General features: G+C 33.6%; 1 protein-coding gene across 5 annotated transcripts in view; it reads right to left on the minus strand.

The window, feature by feature from the left end:
• Window positions 1-12,982, minus strand: part of LOC108913722 (MKL/myocardin-like protein 2) — a 55,398-nt gene that overhangs the window by 7,268 nt on the left and 35,148 nt on the right. The window contains exon 1 of one of the 5 annotated variants that reach the window (XM_018719327.1): window positions 6,985-7,004. The exons of 3 other annotated variants lie outside the window; for them this stretch is intronic. The gene's annotated coding sequence lies outside the window, so the exon portion shown is untranslated. Of the gene's footprint in view, window positions 1-418; window positions 563-6,984; window positions 7,005-12,982 lie in introns of those variants that run through there. One more of the 5 variants, XM_018719326.1, reaches the window with a different exon arrangement.

The following is a 12,982-nucleotide window of genomic DNA, read 5'->3' on the forward strand; positions in this document are numbered from 1 at the left end:
TAATTCATATAATAGTTGTAAGGGGTCTACAAAAATAACTCGAAAAAAAAATTTCACAGGGGAGGAAACAGTAAATAAAGACAAAACAAAAACTGTACCACAAATAAATTCGTATAATATCCATAACTTATTCATCAAAATAAATTTTATATCTCTGGTCATAAAAAAAAACAAATTATGGAACGTAATTGAACAATAACAAACACATTGTTCTGCATACAATTCGAGCTACCCTGGTACAGTTTCACAGTGAAAGGTTTTACTTTTATGACGCAGAATGTGTGAAAATTCAGTGGTTTTAAAAATTATTCGTACACACCTCTCATTATGTAAACCACTCAATGAGAAATTTGCATAATACGCAATAAACAAACTGCCGTACAGATAGTAACAAAATGGCGCTAACGAAGCCACGAACCTTTCGCATGATAGTCCGCAAATGCCAGGAATCGCCCAATATCGCAACTCTTTCATGGTCCTGGGCCCGAGACACCTCCGCATTGTGCAAATCCACAAGGTACTACAACCTAGAGTGACATAAGGCGACGGCGTGTTTATCTACCGCAAGGCCACGACAGAACTAAGCTGGTCTCGAACGTGTCTTTCATTTTCGCGAGGGCGGAACGAGTTTTTACTGAAACCGGATCTGTCCGTGATTTTTTTCAAAGCGAAGTAACAACGCGGTAATAGCGGCTGGTTAGATCACCACCGGCTTTGGTGCTTTGTCGCGATGGCGCAGCTAAGAGAACTGGATCAGGGGTGGTACCAACCTACGTTGTCTCACATTAAAACACAGCATTGTGGTTCACCGGCTGGTGATTGGCGTAATTTTTATATGACGTAGTAGTAAATGAATCATTAATATCGATGACGCTAAAATTTAGGGGTTTTTAAACATTTTTCCAGCATTTTTCAGGACAACGGTTTAGAAAAGTTCCGTTGTATATATTGTATACATGCTGTATAAGATTATATGATTGATGTCTTTAGTAGCATTTTATCCCTTATAAAATTTATATTATCTATTTACTTTTTCAGGATAGGATATCATTTTTCAATTCATTGTGTGTTTTAATGTCCACCGATTTCTTATTTCTAGTCAAAATTATAGTATTACAAACAGCTATGGTTGAGAATCAACGAAAATCCGTAAGCTAGCAGAATACTGAACAATATGTACCTAAGGGCGTCGTCTCATCTTTTGTGTTTATTCGATGTTCTAACAGACAAATAACAAAGGACATAATATTACCTTTTATATATTACGGTCAATTTCTTTCATAGACTACATAAAGCATCCCACATACTTCCTTGAAACAACAACAAGTTTTGATTGGGGCGATTTTATACACAAGTGATCTCTGTTGCCTTGCATTTGCTTTGAAGGTTTCCGAGCTTTTATTTTACAGATATATAGAAAATCTAAAAATACCACACCCCCGAAACATTACAATTAAAGCGGGAAATAATAATAAGACGGTAATTTTATGTTAACAATTTAGACATTTATGAATTGCGTTAATAAGGCTACATAAACTCTTGTATTTATTCCTGTTATATGCGACGGCGAAGAAGAGTAAGAATAAAGGTGTACAAGTCGACTGATTAAGAGACAATTGAATAATTAATTCGAAATCTCTCCCACCAAATTACTTGTTCGCGATTCAAGGAGTAATCTAATTAACGTTTATCCCTTATCTACCCCATTTCAACCGTTTATTTGAAGCGGACTGTCGCCGGACAAAACTTGGGAAGATGCCCCTTGATCGATAAGAAAGAAATACTGGGAATTCGAATGATAGAGAATAGTTCATTTATTTTGAGTTTAAAGATATTTTTACAGAGTATACATAATTAAAACCCATTTTAATTTCTCAGAAAAACATTTACTTTGAGGTTGAGTATTGGTAAGATACAACCTACGAAACAAATGTCGTATCTTTAAATGTCAGTGAAGTAGTTGTTTCCAGCAATATCATTTTGCGAAATAAAATTTTTCATGGCCGGGAGCCAACTCCTTATTTCCCCGAGATATCATAATTTATTCTCAATTTATGGTAACTGCGAGATGTTTTTCGAATCTCCACGAAGCTATTAGAGGTATTATGTCACGTAGGCCAGCAAATTCCTATTTACAGCAGTTATAAGTTTATTCAAAAAATTAAAAAAAAAAAAATAGCATACATGTTACTTAATAGCTACTAAATGCATAAACCTCTACATCTGTAGAACACCTTGAAAGTTGAAAATAATACACGGCTGTTATATTTTCAAGTAGTAACGGTGTTCATTAACCTAAATGACAAAATTCGCCGTGAAATATAGATAACCCAGTTCCTTCCTTCTATTTATACTATATTCCGGTTTTGACAAAAAATTATTGGCAGAATTTTTTTAAACGATCGAGTTTAATAAAATGTTGATAGATTCTAGCTCCTCAATTTTTTTAAGGATGTGATTCAAGGAGCGAATAACGTAATCAAGGTCCGAAATAGTTCCAATCGCGTTTTTAAAAAACAAATTAAATATAAAAGCAATGACGCCGCCAAGAAAAATATTATCAGGCGCTATAAAACAAGAAATATTTTAATACATCTCGCTACACGCTGCCTCCCACATCATATGCAAATGCTATCAGCTCCACTAATTAGTTTTTTCCCCGTAGGTGTGACGGAATCCGCGCCCAATTAATGAGGTGACAGGGTAGATATAAACTTCAATTTACACCTATTTAAACATTCCCTTAAATCTACGCATGTATATTTTACCAATAGTAACACAATAATATACATATTAATATTTTCTACTGCGAATACTTATACAATTAAATATACCACAGCTACACAAGCTGTCGATGAAACAGGTGGTCGACGTATGAAGGAGACTACGTTGCTTTAGATAAAACACAACGCTGCGAGTTGGGTAATTGTGAAATTACCAGTATATGGTAATTGTTTTCAACATGCCCGTAAACTAGGTGAAAATCTCGCGAAATCTTTAAAAATTGTAGTTGAAACAGCGATATTCATTCAGTTGCCAACGAAAATTGTAAGTTTCACTGATCTTTTGAATTGAAAAACCCAAGCCGCACCCTACAAATACCTTGATAGGAACAGGTGAAAAGAAAACAATGACGATAATTACTGAAATAGAGAAATTGGTTAATTTCATTTAGGTCATACCAAATTTAATTAAATCGTTAATTAAACAACTAATTATTGAAAAATTATATCGTATGAAAATTAATATTAATATTTTTTGTTAAAACAACTGTCGATATCAGGTAACAAATGTTTCCTTGGTAAATTGCCCAATATTTAACAGTAATTAAATACTTCTTTAGGTATTTCAATTTTTTTTTTCTTTCATTAATTACATCTATCTCAGGATAATACTATTCTGCTCGTACACATATGTTTTTAAAGACAAAATATCAGCTTCTAATAATTGAGAAATAGTCGTTGAAAAACTTTTTTAATTACAACTTTTGTGTCCCAAGAGATGAAAACTTCGTACAGTTCATGTAAGAAAAAAAATAAAAATTTAATATATATGTATTTTCTCACTACTTATTGATATCGTAACGCAAATTTAACTAGTTTCTGACTGCAACATACAATTTTCACGAATGGAATTTAGGTACCGTAATTTCTAAAACTTTTGTTGCAAAACGGACACTAAAACTGCAAAATGAGCATTATGTCACGTTCAATTCTGAAGCTCATGCAATGGAAAACAAAAAATTCACTTCCTAAACTGGTTTTACAATATTTTTCTGTAATTTTTTAATATAGAGAAATATTAGAGACAGAAGGAAGAAAAAATGAAAAAGAAATTTGTTTAAAATTTTATAAAACATGAAGCTTATAGTCAACATACAAATTTTGTTTTGTTTATTAGGTACTTTCCGATCAATTTCTAGGTTTTAAAAGACGCTACTTCCATATCCCAGACGCATTAATGTCAACTGCTTAATGATTTATCTGAATTGTTTTTAAAAATACCTCCCTTGTGGGCGGTCGCGGAAAACAAACTTATATAATAAGGAAAAAACAAACGCGTTTCAATAATTAGAATATCTGGCAGCGGGCGCCGACAAAACGGTATTCCGAAAAATCAAACGTTCGAGCTGACAACAATAAAATTTCCCGCAGTTTGAGCGATCCCACTGCGCCAGATAAACAAGTACCGTTCGGCCTGTCAGAACAGTTCTAATGTGCAATTCGCTGTTTACAACAGTCACAACTAAGGACGATAGTTATGCCAAGCGCGTGACTGGCAGTTGATGCGGAAACACCTCTGCATCGAAGTTTTTGCTACCGAAATCATTTGACAACACAATAAGCTGCTGCCTATCCGCATACATTGTAGCGCAACAGCTATGCAGTAATGTACAAATGCAATACAATTTGTTAGTCCTAGTACGACGATGGACAGATTTATGGTACTAAAATACAGCAAATGTATCCATTATAATATGCCAGTAGATAAATAAATGTCTTTTCTATTCCGACTCACACGATATTGAATAATTTTTATTGTCGGGTGTTTCTTTGCTTCTTCGTCAGATACAATGGTTCGCATTAAACTTATTTTATTATTTGGCAAAAGGCTGACAAATAAATATAAATGTATACGCACTAAATCAAGTGCAGCTGTCTATAACAATCAAAATGTGTATACGGAATCTTAAATCCCAGCGAAATTTCCGAGTTTCGCGGAATTCTTACGCATAAAGTTAACACACAGCACTATTTATAGCCCGGCTTATATGTCTTATTATAGTCGTAAGCATAGGTTTTGCGATACATTTGTTTTCGAAATGCCAACTTTATTTTAAGAACCGCACTATAAAACAGGAAATGAAATGTCGATGAAAAAGCGAAACTAGAGTGAAAAAACGCGGCGTCGAATATCGCATTCCATCCAAAGATTTTATTGATACGTCGTCGACAGTATTGTGTGTGAAGTATGAAATTAATTGTGTACAGAAAACATAGTTTATACACATTCTAATAATAAAAATAAATCGGTGCAGTATGATAAAAATAGTTATATGCAGCAAAATTAGACAAATAATCTTGCTATTAAATCGAGTTTCATAAATTCCCGTCTGACTCAAAACAAAACGCGGGGCGTGTATTTACAATAAATTAATTAACATTATTTACTACTGGAATCTCAAATACTTCGATTTTATTTTTAGTAGCCGAAAAATTCCGAACACCTATTACGAAACAAGCCGTCAAGAATAGAACGTGTAGATTTTATTAGCACAAGTCATTGATAACTACGAGTACATTGAGGCTTCGTAACCGTAACCGCAATAAGTTTGAAACCGGTATGTGTCTGGTGGTTCTGCCGACGACCTTTCCTTGTGACACTAACTTTTTACTTGTTTAAAGTTGGATTCCTTACAGTATGTTATATTCAAATCTGTCCAATTCTACATTCAAGCCAGTAAATTTGGCATATAGCCTCATTGCTCCTTGATAAAGGTGCATTATGAAATTCTTGTTGTTGCCGAAGACGTCAGGAGCGGTCGACGCAGATGTTGTGGCGTCGCGGCGTCGTAGGAAAACGTAAACTGTGCCACTAAACTGCGTGAACTCGGCAGAAATATATATTTTTCACGCTTTTACTCATCGTCTGTGTAATATTAACGATCTGAACATTAATTGGTGTAAATTATCGCGAAATTAAGATTCCTGGGTGTTTATTGGGAGCAGAAGGAAAAATATCGTTGTCATTTTTGCTCGGGTGACTAAGAATTTATCCGGTGAAGATTAACGAGATAATTTATTAGCAAGACAGTATTTTATCGCGTCTTACTTTGTTACAGGACCCGTTTCAAAGGTGTGGTTCTTTTGATTAAATACGGAAATCAACGATGCAAATTTTTAAATCTCAAGAAAATAAAAGTTAAATTTATATTAACTACAAGACTACAAGGAAAGATTAGTTGTAGTGGATGAAGTACTTTAATTCTACAAAAATATAATCAATCTATTTTAAATATATGAAATACGAGCATGTTTCAAGGTGTATGACCCAACTACATGTCACACGAAATTATCTTGCCATAAAACGTTATCCACGAGAAATATTCAGTGCATTACATTATATTACCAAGAGGGGCAAGTAAAAGGGTTCATACAGAGAACGACAACAAATATATTCTTTTCTAAAACACATTAACACATTTCCTAAAACTCTTCTGTTTGGACTATTCAACTTGTTTGCGTCGATATACGGAAAAACAAGTTTTACAATTTTTATCGGTATTGTTACTTGGAAGTGGGCGTATTTTTAACAATAAAGACAGGATTCCTTTTAACTAAACATACGTACGTATTTACAATAGCGTGCATGTGAAAACATACTAGGCGTTTCAATGGAAGCGATAACTGATGAACTGTCTGGAAATTCTTACTCGTAAATGTAAGATTTATGCTATGCATATTATTTGAATGTCGGGTATACATTTTAAGCAAATTTCTACCCTATTTTGATAAAGTTTACCTAACAATACCTCGCCGTGTCCCGAAAGTTAACCGGACTGGATAAATCGCCTTATTAAAGCAACTGACAGAGGCAGAAATTTTAATTTCTGAAAATAGTTCCACCTTTGAAGACTTATTCGGGGCATCCGCTCGTGCAGCGTATTTAAAATTCCTTTTGTCTGCTGTAGTCCCGAACAATGGGCCGCCTTACACTTTGTTGGGCGAGCGAGTGGAAAAGTCATTCTGCAGGGATGATTACGTTTCACGTGTAATGCGATTATATCAATTCTAGTACACAGTTATGGCTTTAGCTTGTTTTTCACATCCACCTCTGCAGTTACACCTCTTCCGCACACGTAATTGTTTGTGTTACACACAAATTTTATTACGTTTTGTGGAAGAGCTTCTAAATGTAGTACACACTTAACGAGAAACGTATCATATCAGGTGATTCGAATACAATATACTTGTAATAACTTACGGTTATCATCGTGTTGGTAAAACTTTGCATACATTACTTACACCAATAACTACATTGCACTTTACAAGATCAGGTGTCATATGTAAAAACAAATAAAGTCACTAGAAATTATTATTCTAAAATATAAACCTTACAATAATAAATAGCTGCACAACGATAAGTGTAATATTTTTTTTAGATAATACACCCCTTATCTTTCTTATCAATTATAATTACATTATTTAAACCTCGAGTAATTGTTGATAATGAAGTCATAAGAAATAACAATTTAATTGTTAATTGTTATCTGCTGCAGCATGTGGAAAACGCACGAATATTCAATACACCACATTAAAAAAAAAATAAGAATATATATAAGCATAGTGGCAAGTATCTAAATATACCACTGGGATATGCTCAACAAATCCTTATAGAATCGTTTATTTGTCTTTGCTCGCGGTATTTTAACGTCTTTCGTATGTTCCATAGACCGTGCTAGATTTATGCAAATTTATTTACTTAAGAATAATTTTAGAAATTTGCCAAATGGCACAATGCAGGTAAACAATAAATATGTGTGCCAAAATGTTGGAGTAAATCAAGGGGAATTATATTTTTTCACGTACGTAACGTTTTTTTCAAATAAAATAAAGTGGAACTAAACAAATTTCGGAGCTAACGCTTATGCGCTGAGCTAGAGCTGTGTCAAATGTTTGGCAGCAATTTACTTATTAATCACGTACATGCAGAAATAAAAACGTATTTGTTGCAATGAAAACAAAAACGTGAGTGTATCAACAGTTGTTAAATATTGAGTTAGAAGAAAAACACTAGAAATTACATAAGTTTTATAGTTCCTTCACTTTATTAATAGCTTTATTTATTTGTGGATCACTCATTGGACGAAATTTGTGGGGTACAAGCGACGGAGTCTATAAACCCATTTTGTAGGTTGTGCCGTCCAACTCCACAAACCAGCGTTGGAATATTCCTTTAATTCACTGCATAACTCGAGTATTTTTATTTAAAATTAGGCTAGACTATTTAAAGATTTAGGTTCTTTAGGTTAGTGACTTCGCATTCCTGAATGATTGGATAATTTATACATCGGTTCTCTCTTAATAATATACCCGTTTCGAAAGCGGTCGTATGTAAAGACAAAATAGTAACAGCCATACAGAACGAAATTTAGTCCAACTCACCTATGACAAACCCAGGGATTAATATGAATGGATTTAATTTCAGACGTAAACTGTTGTTTAACGTAAATTGATGTTAATGATTATGAAGTTGGCACCGGGAAAATTGTGCATATAAACTCAGTTTCTAAGAAATTATGTTTCAAATGAGATTGGGACTGTCACGTCAACGCGCTTCAAAGTTCTCGTCCCCAATTTCGTAACATTTTATCCAAATTGTATATTTTTCGGTTTTATATGCGAAATTTCTCCTTATTTTTTTAACTAATCAAATTTCATCTGTTGCGTATCTTTTACTGTACGAAAAATATGTGTTTTTCCAGATCGACTTTTCTCTTTCATCTAATGAACCTATAATTATCGAATGTTTAGAAATGTGTATAAACACGCAGTAACTAATGACCTTAACAGTTAAAGAGACAATTAAAAACCTCGCTTATCAATTCAATCGAACAAACTAGAATTATTTGTGTACCGATGATTTTCACACTATATCATAATTTCCCTCGTGCGTTTAATGCATACTTTATGTACTGCTACTGTTTTATTTGTCACGTGCTGTTCACTTTATGAAATGTTTTGACGTTTTCGGGTATCATTTATGCGGCAGAGGCCATATATCACCGACTTTCCAAGAGAAACGGAATATTTTCAACTCTAACGATTAGTTTATAGTTGAGAACGTAAGCCAACGGGCGATATCCAGAATAATTGTAAGTTCGAATGACTGATATGAATTTTGCGAACCTGGTCAACCCCTGTACCGTTCATCTCTTAAATTAGATAAGATTAGGCAAGTAAGGAGCACTTTTAGGCGAACAGATGAATCACTGTCTGCCGCGAATTTATCTTTTCGCATCGTTCAACTGTACCCCTGCTCGAAAAGAGAAATTTAAATCAATCTGTTATCAAGAATGGGACAAACTGTGTTGATCTGTGAGATCTTGAAGGAAATTACTTCACTCTTTTATATACGTATTCAATTATAAATATTAGTATAAAAAAATTCAGAAAGATCAGTGAAAACATACAAATTTGCAGCACCGGTTAAATTTTTGTATACCATTCATTGAACCGGCCGCGGATAATAAAGACACAAATAATCCGAGATAAATGAACGGCCGATAAATCGGCGTCGAACTTGAAACGTGCTCCAAGAGCATAACCTATTCCCAAACGAATCAATCATAATTAATTGCGAGGAGGTACGTGGCGATTAGCGTAACTTTTCGACGACCATTTGGCAAGTCTAGGGGCCGGTGCTGCCAGGACCTCATCACAATTCTAACAGAAGATTCAATTAAATTTACCTTTCGGTGTTTATTTTAAGCCGCATTGAGAAACCAGGTCTAAATTTAATCGTTTTAAAAAAAATAAAGACCGCTTATAAATAAGTAACTTTCGTCTTTAACCGATAAAGACGCCCGGACAGGAATGTTTATTACGGAGGCGGGTAAATAATCACTTCATTTTTCTTATTACTTCATATTGTTTTTCTTCTAGCGTTAAAATTATTTTTGTCGCTCATATTATCGGCATGTTTGATCAAATGATCACTTATATTATTCTACCAAGTTTACTATTTTGTTTTTTCAACTTCCAATTTAGTTCCATTAGATATTTATGGATGTTCTAAATACCTAAAAATAAATATAATTCTGGAAACAAGCCTCTAAATTTTCAGACGTGACAAATTGGAACGGCCGGTCTGTTTTTCTACTGCAGAAAATGATATCCAGAAAACGGGACAGGTTCAGATAAATTTTTCTGAATTAATTAGATATCAAAAAAGGAATATTTCATCATTTTTATTTATACACTGACGATATAATGAGAGAAATATCCTAAAAAGTTAATAGAAACACAGCAAAAAGAAAACAAATAAAACTGACGTGATATTCCGTTTAAATTTATAAATTTATTTAAACTATTTGATAGCTTGGCGGAAATTATCTGTTTAATTACATCTTACTTCAATCTAAACATAAATAATTGTATTAACTGGAATGACGAAATAATAAATATTTCACTCTCTTCTTGATCAAGAATGGATTTTCTATGTATTTATTAAACAGAGCAGGTTATTCTCGTAGTATTTTGGTTTCAATTTACTGTTCTTCTTTGACACATTGCAATATTAATAATGACGATCGTAAATCAGAGTGACCGTCCAGATCGCCCGATCCAACGCCACTTGATTTTCTTTAATTTAATTACATGCCAAAATGTTTAAAAAATCCGTCTAGGATATGTCCCAGTGTGTATTTAAGAGACAAATATATATACAAAATTATAATAGATACTTATGTTGCTTTAAAATTAGATTAATCTTCGCTAGGATACCAATCTATATCGTGTAAAAATAGTCGCATTGAGGAAAGAAAAAATGAACCAGTGTCCAAGGTCACAACTATAAAGGACTGACAAAAGTGCATTATGTTATGACCCAGTTAGTTGCAGTAAATACCACGTCACCAAGGCATATATTCTAAAATAACTAGAAGAAGAGAATCAGAACGGCACGTATGACATAAATAATATATTTTTGATCACAACAGTGAATTTACTGCTGACGCGAAATAAGTTTTCCCACCTGTGGTCCTGTGGATATATTTTAAAGTAAATGTTTCGTTGTTGTCGCGGAAATCGAGCTAATGAATTGTGAAAATGAAAAGATTTACCTACAGTTTAAGTAGTTCCCAACCAACGTCAGAAACTAATAATTGTCATTTTCGACTTGATGATGATCCTAGTTTGTGAACAAAACTTTCATAGCGACGAGTTAAGCGTTTGCCTATATTATTATTAATTGTTTCAATTGCAATTAAACTAGTGCAGTCATGAAAATCTTGATAAACAAATAACATAATTCCGAAATAAAGACAACACGTACGATACGATGTTTGGGTCGCATTTTATTCAACAGTAATTAATTTAGAAACGTAAACACACGCCTACCACCTTACCGGCACAGCACCAGCACTGAAGTTTATAAATATTAAATTAAATTAAACGTAGGGGGCCACTAAACTTATAAAATGTAATTCAAATAAATGAAATATGACAGCGTCCTGCTATTTGCGCAAGTGTTTTCGGCAAGGACTGTTCAAAATGCAAATTATTATTGTTGGCACCTGAATAACTTATGTCCTTTTTCACCTGTTGCGGTGAGCTCCCCAGAAATAGACAGCAATTTGTAACAAACAAATGATTTATGCTCCGAAATGTTCCAAACGCAAAACGTTATATGTGCTTTTAGTGGCGGGCAAGCACGTTTTTTTTTAAAAAAAGACATGTTTGGGGCCTTCTGGTAAAATCCGTTCTGGTTTTCCTGGCGAAAAGAATAATTCGGCCCCTTCTTTGGCAAAAGGGAGATTAAAAAAAATGTTGTATTTATGAAGTAATTGGATCTGTGAGCATGCTGTGAAATTAATGGAATATATTCCGAGACCTTATTAAAAAAATATTTTCTCATTTCCTTACGGTTGTGTAACCTCCCAAAGACAGGCTAATCAAATTGAACAAAGCTTATTTAAAACCTCTGGCGTATCACAATTTTATTATACGACAAAAAGGGGCGTAAAATGTCGACCCATTTCCGCGGCTTTAAAATTTTACTACACTTTCTAATAAAACAAAATATTACGCTCGCTTGGGTAAGGAAGAGAAATCATAAAAGGACGAAGTTAAATTCGATCTATTTACAAAATCTGCTTGCCCACAATGTGAAATTAGGTATGAATTAACGAGAAAAAGTTGTAGGTATTTATTACTCCTCGAGTCTATTCATAGCATGCTTTATTTTTCAGATATGCCTACAATGAAATAAAATTGCATAAGGCGCCAAAAACTTATTTAAGATGGAACAAGCGAACTTTTATTGGAGGCGTAGGTTTATATATAGTCTATACGAGATATGGTCCAATAAAACATGTGATTAACGACAAAAAGCAAATAAATCCGATCGGCAGATGTAAATTGTATACATTCAGTTTTACTGCAAATTTACTTCCAGTTGGATTTGCTGGAAACGATCAAGTCACTTTCTAAATGGCGACATCAACGGTACCAATTTCAAGGCAATGTCCAGTGCACAAATTGAGGGTAATAGCATTCGGACAGATTCTAGGGCATTAAGTAACCGCTTAGAAAACAAAAAATGCGCAAAGAACAAGGTTGAAAGGTTTGATATTATTTAGATTTAGAAGATAATTAGCCACCAAATTTAAAAATTTGTAGATAACATGACTGTGGGCCATAAATATGTCTATATAATAAATATTTTCTAATAGAAGTTCGATACAAACAAGTAGTTATACAGGAAAAAACATACGTGCCAAATTTACAATTCAGCGGCTTGTTATGACAATGTTCATACTACCTAAACCGATAGCACGTGTCCGTAAATATTTATCTTACGTACATTGGTTGTATACACATTACCGAAATCATTAATAGGGAGTTTGGATCGAATTAATCACTAGTGCATATAACTTTAAATATATCCCACGAAAATATGTTGTAAATGCAACGGACTTAGGACAGACGTTTTCTAGATGTTACATGACTCAGATTACGACGCGCCCCACACCTTATATTCAGTGTTTCACTAGAAAAAGAACATATTACCTATGTGTGTTTATTACAAACGAAATTTCTCGCTGCTTAATGAATACAACCTAGTTTATGTCTAAAAAGATGCATATAATGGAGAATAATGAAAAACTCTCTCATAATAAGGTCGAAACGTTATTACATTAATCTAAAATTAATGCAAATTAAAAATCAAAGCAGGATTAATTTCTATGTATTAAGGAATA

Source organism: Anoplophora glabripennis, unplaced genomic scaffold, assembly GCF_000390285.2.
Source record: "Anoplophora glabripennis isolate ALB-LARVAE unplaced genomic scaffold, Agla_2.0 scaffold639, whole genome shotgun sequence".
Lineage (NCBI taxonomy): Eukaryota > Metazoa > Arthropoda > Insecta > Coleoptera > Cerambycidae > Anoplophora > Anoplophora glabripennis.